Here is a 9,843-nt window from a genome sequence, read left to right as displayed (position 1 = left end):
CTGCCACCGGCTCTGTAGTGCTGTGTATGTCACTGCCACCGGCTCTATAGTGCTGTGTATGTCACTACCACTGGCTCTACAGTGCTGTGTATGTCACTACCACTGGCTCTATAGTGCTGTGTATATTCACTACCACCGCCTCTATAGTGCTGTGCATGTCATCACCACCGGCTCTATAGTTCTGTGTATATCACCGTCACCGGCTCTATAGTGCTGTGTATGTTACCTGCCACCGGCTCTATAGTGCTGTGTATGTCACTGCCATCGGCTCTATAGTGCTGTGTATATTCACTACCACCGCCTCTATAGTGCTGTGTATGTCACCACCACCGGCTCTATAGTGCTGTGTATGTCACCACCACCGGCTCTATAGTGCTGTGTATGTCACCACCGCCGGCTCTATAGTGCTGTGTATGTCACTACCACCGGCTCTATAGTGCTGTGTATGTCACTACCACTGGCTCTATAATGCTGTGTATGTCACTACCACTGGCTCTGTAGTGCTGTGTATGTCACTACCACTGGCTCTATAATGCTGTGTATGTCACTACCACCGGCTCTACTGTATAGTGCTGTGTGTGTCACTGCCACCAGCTCTGTAGTGCTGTGGGGAAAAAAAGTATTTAGTCAGCCACCAATTGTGCAAGTTCTCCCACTTAAAAAGATGAGAGAGGCCTGTAATTTGCATCATATGTAGACCACAACTATGAGAGTCAAAATGAGGAAACTAATCCAGAAAATCACCTTATCTGATTTGGTAAGACTTATTTTGGGATGACATACAGGTATATACTATATATAGGGGAGATGACATACAGGTATATACTCTATACAGGAGGTGACATACAGGTATATACTATATACAGGGGAATGACATACAGGTATATACTATATACAGGGGAGATGACACACAGGTATATACAGAATAGATGACATACAGGTATATACTATATACAGGAGGTGACATACAGGTATATACAGTGCCTACAAGTAGATTTAGCAGGTTTACACATTTGGAATTAACTTGGCATTGTGACATTTGGACTGTAGATCAGCCTGGAAGTGTGAAATGCACTGCAGCAAAAAAGAATGTTATTTCTTTGTTTATTTTTTTTTTTTAAATTGTGAAAAGTCTTTTCAGAGGGTCATTTATTATTCAACCCCTCAACCCACCAGAATTCTGTTTGGTTCCCCTAAAGTATTAAGAAGTAGTTCAGGCACAAAGAACAATGAGCTTCACATGTTGGGATTAATTATCTCTTTTTCCAGCCTTTTCTGACTATTTAAGACCCTCCACAAACTTGTGAACAGCACTCAAACATGGTCAACATGGGAAAGACAAAGGAGCATTCCAAGGCCATCAGATACAAGATCGTGGAGGGTCACAAGGCTGGCAAGGGGTACAAAACCCTTTCCAAGGAGTTGGGCCTACCTGTCTCCACTGTTGGGAGCATCATCCGGAAGTGGAAGGCTTATGGAACTACTGTTAGCCTTCCACGGCCTGGACAGCCTTTGAAAGTTTCCTCCCGTGCCGATGCAGTGCCCCAGAGTCCTGGTCGTTGCAGTAACGTCGCTCTGCCGCTAAGGGGGGGGCGATGTTGCGTCTGATTGCATTAGAGGAGTTCACCTGACCAGGTAACACTCACACTACACTTCACACTCCGGCCACCAGGGGGAGTGGTTCTATCTAATAGGCCACTAATCACACTCTGGTAAAACTGGGGGTTGGACAGGAAGACAGGGAGAAGTAACTGGGAAGAGCTAGAGAGAGGACCTGTCAGGGATGGGATCCTGACAGATTCCCAAGAAAGGACAAAAAGTGAGAAGAAACAGGAATACAGCAAAGAGGCAATAGGACCAGAAGGAGTCGTGCTGTAAGATCGAGGCAACATCCTTCTGAGGCGCAAACAGTCGGTGGCCGGAACGCCGAGAAAGTAAGAGACTTTAAGCATCACTTCAAACCACGGCAGGACAGCCAATTATAGGTTGGCTGTCTCACTTAAACACCTAAGCAGACAACGGAGGCAGCTGCGGGAGAGGGGCTACTCTAGGGTCCCGGAAGAACTCCAGGCCTACCCCGTCATACGGGTGCGTCCTAGCCATATCATTTGGGGGACGGAGAGAGAACGAACATCAGAGGCAGACAGAATCAGTTGTGAGGACTATCCCGGGGTGCTCAGCAGGGAAGAACTACAACACATAGGCGCTAGCAGGTAGACGCTGATCCTCACCTGTAAAGGGAACTCCTAATGTGCCTTTGGACCGGCCGGTCTCAGACAGCCCTGTTAACAGTGCTCTGGATTGACTATCTCGAAGCCTTCAGTAAAGAGGTAAAGAGACTGCAACCTGGTATCCTCGTTATTTACTGCGACCTGCACCGCACCATAACATCATCACCACCCACACCTTTCATTGGGCGCCCCTCAGCAGGGTCACGGACCGGGCCTAGCCACCGTGACAACCCCAGAGCAGAGACTCAGAGACCCGGTACCGGGTACCCCTCGGCCCTGCGGCAGTGGGGGCGCTGCAAACTTGGCGTCACGAACAGGATCTACTTAAGCCTGAAGAATCAGGTCATGTGTGCCTTGGAACTGTGATTTGTTGTGCTTGGACTGTGACTTATTGCAAAGACTGTGTATTGCCAATTGCTGCCAAGAGTTCCCGCCACAATTCGCCATTGCCGCGCACGGAGGGAGGAGCCTTAGCTTCGTGGGCGGAACCGGTCAAAAGAAGCGCGGAACGAGAAAGCGCGGTAAAGTGCCAACCCCGGAAGAGAAACTCCAACCTCCAGCAGGTTAGTGGGAGGAAGGGACAGCCATGTCCGAGTCAGGGGAAGCGGAGGCGGCGGTCGCAGCCGTGAACGCAGAGGCGGCTCCGGTCCCCTTAGCAGATGTAGCCGCGGCCCTAACATCACCACCGGTGGCCGCAGAGCCCGCTGCCCCCATCAACCAGTCGGACACTGCCGCTACCACAAAGGCCATAATGCCCTTCTCTATGCCATACCTGCCCGGAGCGGCCTGGCTCCCGCGATACTCCGGGGAGTCGCACACATTAACTGATTTTAAAGAGGGAATCTGCAGCCTGCTCAAGTTCTATCCCCTGACGGAGCCACAGAAGGTTCATATGATAATCGGCCAACTCTTCGGGGCGGCTTTGAGGGAAGTGAAGTCCTGGCCCGCCGCGGATAAGGGAACTGCGCAGCAGGTTTTTGCAAAGCTCAAAGCCACCTTTGATACCCGCACTGCTACAGAAATTAAACTGACTTTCTATGGATGCAAACAGAGACCGCAGGATAGCTTACGGGACTATGCCCTTAATCTCCAGGAGGCGCTGCGGGCCATTAAGCAGACTGACCCCGGCAGCATGCAAGATGAGGATAAACTCCTGAAAGAGCGGTTCATTGAGGGGCTCCTGTGCAGTCACCAAAGGGGCCACTTACACTTCCTGGCCATGCAGAATCCAGACTTGACTTTTGCGCAATTCAAGGATAAAGCTATCCAGGCGCTGCAGGAGCGACAACCCAGCCGCACAATACCACCCAGGCGTCCCGCTCTCACACACCACCAGGAGGTGGCGTCGAATGCCCCAGTTGCCGCCAAGGCCGACACCCAGAGGCTAGAGGACGACTCCCCTGCAGGACTCCGCCTCCAGATGCAGGAGCTGACCAAGAGCGTTGCTGCCCTGACCCGGACGGTGCAGTCCCTACAGGAGGCCCCCAAGGAGAAGATCCAGCTGGCCTCCAGACCAGAAGATGTTCCCTGGATGCGACAGAGGAGGACTCCACCGACCAGAGGCCGGGACAGCGATCGCTTCCATCAGGACGGACGACCCATCTGCCGCCGCTGTCACCAGGTGGGCCACCTTGCAAGGTACTGTCCTTTAAACGAGCATCCCCTGGGGCAAAGGGCCAACCCCCAGGAGTAGGACGATCAGGCCCGCAGCATTGGAGAGCCAAATACGTTGGAGGGCGACCAGTTGTTCCTGTTGTGATCGACGGTATCCCCATGAATGCTCTGCTGGACACCGGTTCTCAGGTGACAACTATGCCTTACGTGCTTTATAAACGGTATTGGGAGGACACCGATATTACTCGTGGCCCCGATGACGATTTCACCATCATAGCCAGTAATGGTCAGCCGTTGCCACAAGTGGGATATAAAGAAGTCACCATCAAGGTGGGGCGGGTGGAACTGAAGGCCCAAGGGATTGTAATTGTTGATATTGACCGCCGTGAATGTAATCCCATGATGACCATCGGTACTAATGTTATAGAAAATTGTCTTGCAGAAGTTATTGTTTTGTTGCAACAGGTAGCAGAAACCGCTGGCCATAGTGAACAACGCGCCCTGCAAAAAGAAATCAGAGCTCTGATGCAGAGACAGCAGGTAGAGCTGACTGGTGGTGAGATTGGTCGTGTCACTGTGAGTGATTCAAACCCCATCGCGATACCCCCCAGGAGTGAGATGTTAATATGGTGTCGGGCGGCCATAGGCCTCAGGGGTAAGGACTACCAGGCCTTGGTAGAACCTGTATACTCAGACAATAGGCCTACTATCCTGACAGCCCGGGGGTGGTCGACGTTCGCCAAGGGAGGGTGCCCGTACGTGTCCTCAATTGTGGGGAGGAAGAGGTTCACCTCACCAAGTATGCCACGCTCGCCAAACTGTTCGTTGTCAATAATAGTGTAATACAGACACCTGAACCCTTGGTCCCGTCAAACGTGGCGGAGGACAACGGTTCTGCAGGGCACTCGAAAGATTGGTGTCAGGAATTGTATGTGGGCACTGACTCCACCCCAGCCCATCAGAAACAGGGGGCCTACAGGGTGGTTCACGAGTACGAGCAGGTATTCAGCAAACACCCCTTAGATTTTGGACAGGTGAAAGGGATCCAACATCACATCCCCACGGGAGATCACCGGCCCATAAAAGAGAGATACCGCCCTGTACCCCCAGCTCATTACCAGTGTGCCAAGGACATGTTGCGAGAAATGAAGGAGGCTGGGGTGGTGAGAGACAGTTGTAGCCCCTGGGCAGCTCCATTAGTCCTTGTTAAAAAGAAGGATGGTACAATGAGGATGTGTGTTGATTACAGGCAGTTGAATCGCATTACACATAAGGACGCATACCCACTGCCCAGGATAGAGGAGTCTCTGGCTGCCTTAAAATCTGCTAACTACTTCTCTACCTTAGATCTCACCAGTGGGTACTGGCAGGTTCCCGTGGCGGAGGCGGACAAAGAGAAGACGGCCTTCACGACACCGATGGGTCTCTGCGAATTTAACTACATGCCCTTCGGATTGTGCAATGCCCCGGGGACGTTCCAGAGGATGATGGAGTGCTGCCTGGGGCACAAGAACTTTGAAACCGTACTGCTGTATTTGGATGATGTCATTGTCTTCTCTAAGACCTACGAAGACCATCTGAAGCACCTGGCTGAGGTGTTTGAAGCCCTGTCCAACTTTGGCTTAAAGGTGAATCCGTCCAAATGTCATCTGCTGAAACCTAAAGTGCAGTACCTGGGCCATGTGGTGAGCGCCGAAGGAGTGGCCCCAGACCCCGACAAGGTCACGGTGATCCAGGACTGGCCAAAGCCCAGCAACCTCCACGAAGTCCGGCAGTTCCTCGGGCTGGTAGGCTATTACCGGAGGTTCATTAAGGACTTCACCAAGAAAGCCGCGCCCTTACAAGACCTGTTGGTGGGCCAATCGAAGAAGACTAAGGGGACGAACACCCCATTTGATTGGAACGAGGGGCTGGAGGGATCCTTCACTTGTTTAAAGTCGGCACTGACGGGAGAGGAGGTACTGGCCTACCCCGAATACGACCAACCGTTTGTGCTGTACACGGATGCCAGCAATGTAGGATTGGGGGCCGTGCTGTCCCAAGTCCAGAAAGGCCAGGAGAGGGTAATCGCTTACGCCAGCAGGAAGCTTCGTCCCACGGAAAGGAACCCTGACAACTACAGTTCCTTCAAGCTGGAATTCCTTGCCATCGTCTGGGCAGTGACAGAGAGGTTCAAACACTACCTGGCCTCAGCGAAATTCACCGTCTTCACGGATAACAATCCGCTAACGCATCTGGATACCGCCAAACTCGGGGCCTTGGAACAGCGGTGGATGGCCCGACTGTCCAACTACGACTTCACCATCAAGTACCGGGCAGGATGCAAGAATGCAAATGCCGATGCCCTGTCCCGAATGCCCAATTTGCCAGAAACGGGAGAAGACCCGGAGGCACTTGAAGAGGTGGAGCTGCCTGCATTCCATCGCCCCAAAGCCACTCAGAACTCCCATCATGTGAAGAACAGGCACAAGAACCAACCGGATGCCATACTGAATCCCCTGCCCCACCACGGATGGGCGGAGACCCAGGATGGTGACCCCGCGGTCCGTCGGGTGAAAGAGCTCTTGACGCAGGCAGGGTTGCATCCCGGCCCAGATGATCCACAGGAGACCCAACAGCTGTGGAAGGGGAGAAGTAAACTGTTTCTCCATGATGGCAAGCTGTGCCGGAGAAGCATCGACCCACGTACTCACGAATTGGTATGGCAAATAGTAGTGCCAAGGCGAGATGCGTCTATGGTTCTGGGAGCCTACCACGATGGAGCCGGACACTTCGGATGGAAGAAGCTGGAAAGGCTACTCCGAGGGAGGTTCTATTGGATTGGCATGAAGAGAGCCATTGAGAAGTGGTGTCGAGAGTGCGGTCCATGTAGCCTACGCCGGAGGGACCGTGGCAGCCAACGGGCTCCCTTGCAGCCTATCATCACCAAGCGGCCGCTCGAACTGGTCGCGCTGGATCATGTGAAGCTGACACCTAGCCGGTCAGGCTATGTCTACGCTCTTACCATCATGGATCACTACTCCAGATTTTTGGTGGTTGTGCCTGTCAAAGACCTAACGGCCAGGACGGCCGCCAAGGCTTTCCAGCAGTACTTTTGTAGGCCCCATGGCTACCCGAAGAAGGTACTGACCGATCAGGGACCAGCATTCGAAGCGGAAGTGTTCCAGGAGTTCTGCCAATTGTACGGGTGTAAGAAAATCAGAACCACACCGTACCATCCCCAAACCAATGGGATGTGCGAAAAGATGAACCAGGTGGTAATCGACTTACTAAAGACCTTGCCCGTAGAGGAACGGAGCCTGTGGCCAACGAAGTTGCCTGACTTGGTGGACATATATAATCACATCCCAGTAAATTCCACCAACTGCACTCCAGCGTACCTGATGCGAGGAAGGTCTAGCAAGTTACCCGTTGATCTGGACATGGGGGTCCTAACTCCCGAAGATACCTCGCCGGATGCCGATTGGGATGCCGAGAGGCGGCAAAGGTACCGCAAGGTACAGGAGTGCGTGGAAAGAAGCCTTGCTCAGGCCAGGCAAAAATAGGAAAGGGACTACAACCAGCATGCCCCTGCAATTCCCTTGCCACCTGGTGAGCACGTACTCAAACGAAAGAGGAGGCTACACAAACTCGACGACCAATGGGAAGCGGAACCGTATACTGTCCTGCCATCCGATTTCGACAACACGAAGGTTTGCCTCATCAGCAAGGATGGAGGGGAGACCACGACGGTGATATCCAGGGACCACCTTAAAGCCTGCCCTGATAAGCTGAGAGCGAGGGAAATGAATCCAGGAACCTCCCCACCTGTAGAAAAGGAGGAGATGATCCACACTGTCCTTGGTGACTTTCCCCAGTCCTGGACTCAGATAAATCAGGCCATCGTGGTACCTGTTCTAACGTTCCACCAGCCGAACCCATCAGAACCAATGGTGGTACCAGATCATCCGGCCCCGCAATCTCAACAAGCCCTACCTGAAGATGCCGTGCCGACCGTTGAACTAGCAAATCCTCCCTCTGCTATCGGCGAGCTTGCCATACCCACTGTTGGTGACAGCAGCTCTGAGAGCTCCAGCCTGCCAGTGCTACCCAGACTCACTAGAAGTGTAGCTAGAAGACAGGGCACTACACCAGCGGTAGCAAGCATAGCGGGCCCTGTTAGGTCAATAGCGACCCCTGCGCTGCGAAGGTCCACACGCAGCACTCAGAATCAAACTCCCCTCCGCTACAAAACTTGGAGGTATTAATGAGGGTTGCTATGTAGTTGAAAATGTTTGTGTGCATATCTTTTGTTACAGGTTTTAAAATGGACAACGGAGTAATGGACAGTGATTGCTCCAAAAACTTCAAAAAGGGGACCCCTTTGTTTACCCGGGGTCCCCGCTGTTTCAACCACTGAACTGAGAGTCATAAACTGTGCATGACCTAACCTTTGCAACGTTCAAGAGTCCTCACCTCCCATAAAGGGAAGCACTGTTATGTTTAATTGTATGATATTTCAGAATTTTGTGTGTTTTCTGTTAACATGTATTGTTGTTCTTATTTCCCCAGTCCGGGAGTACTGGATGTAACGGGGGGGGGGGGAGTGCAGCACCCCAGAGTCCTGGTGGTTGCAGTAACGTCGCTCTGCCGCTAAGGGGGGCGATGTTGCGTCTGATTGCATTAGAGGAGTTCACCTGACCAGGTAACACTCACACTACACTTCACACTCCAGCCACCAGGGGGAGTGGTTCTATCTAGTAGGCCACTCCTCACACTCTGGTAAAACTGGGGGTTGGACAGGAAGACAGGGAGAAGTAACTGGGAAGAGCTAGAGAGAGGACCTGTCAGGGATGGGATCCTGACAGATTCCCAAGAAAGGACAAAAAGTGAGAAGAAACAGGAATACAGCACAGAGGCAATAGGACCAGAAGGAGTCGTGCTGTAAGATCGAGGCAACATCCTTCTGAGGCGCAAACAGTCGGTGGCCGGAACGCCGAGAAAGTAAGAGACTTTAAGCATCACTTCAAACCACGGCAGGACAGCCAATTATAGGTTGGCTGTCTCACTTAAACACCTAAGCAGACAACGGAGGCAGCTGCGGGAGAGGGGCGACTCTAGGGTCCCGGAAGAACTCCAGGCCTACCCCGTCATACGGGTGCGTCCTAGCCATATCATTTGGGGGATGGAGAGAGAACGAACATCAGAGGCAGACAGAATCAGTTGTGAGGACTATCCCGGGGTGCTCAGCAGGGAAGAACTACAACACATAGGCGCTAGCAGGTAGACGCTGATCCTCACCTGTAAAGGGAACTCCTAATGTGCCTTTGGACCGGCCGGTCTCAGACAGCCCTGTTAGCAGTGCTCTGGATTGACTATCTCGAAGCCTTCAGTAAAGAGGTAAAGAGACTGCAACCTGGTATCCTCGTTATTTACTGCGACCTGCACCGCACCATAACATCATCACCACCCACACCTTTCATTGGGCGCCCCTCAGCAGGGTCACGGACCAGGCCTAGCCACCGTGACAACCCCAGAGCAGAGACTCAGAGACCCGGTACCGGGTACCCCTCGGCCCTGCGGCAGTGGGGGTGCTGCACCGAGGCCAGGCTTGTCCGAAGAGTCAAGGCTAACCCAAGGACAACAAGGAAGGAGCTCCGGGAAGATCTCATGGCAGTGGGGACATTGGTTTCAGTCAATACCATAAGTAACGTACTCCACCGCAATGGTCTCCGTTCCAGACGAGCCCGTAAGGTACCTTTACTTTCAAAGCGTCATGTCAAGGCTCGTCTACAGTTTGCTCATGATCACTTGGAGGACTCTGAGACTGACTGGTTCAAGGTTCTCTGGTCTGATGAGACCAAGATCGAGATCTTTGGTGCCAACCACACACGTGACGTTTGGAGACTGGATGGCACTGCATACGACCCCAAGAATACCATCCCTGCAGTCAAGCATGGTGGTGGCAGCATCATGCTGTGGGGCTATTTCTCAGCCAAGGGGCCTGGCCATCTGGTCC

This window comes from Ranitomeya variabilis, chromosome 5 (genome assembly GCF_051348905.1).
Source record: "Ranitomeya variabilis isolate aRanVar5 chromosome 5, aRanVar5.hap1, whole genome shotgun sequence".
NCBI classification, from domain to species: domain Eukaryota; kingdom Metazoa; phylum Chordata; class Amphibia; order Anura; family Dendrobatidae; genus Ranitomeya; species Ranitomeya variabilis.
This window is presented reverse-complemented; position numbering follows the sequence as displayed.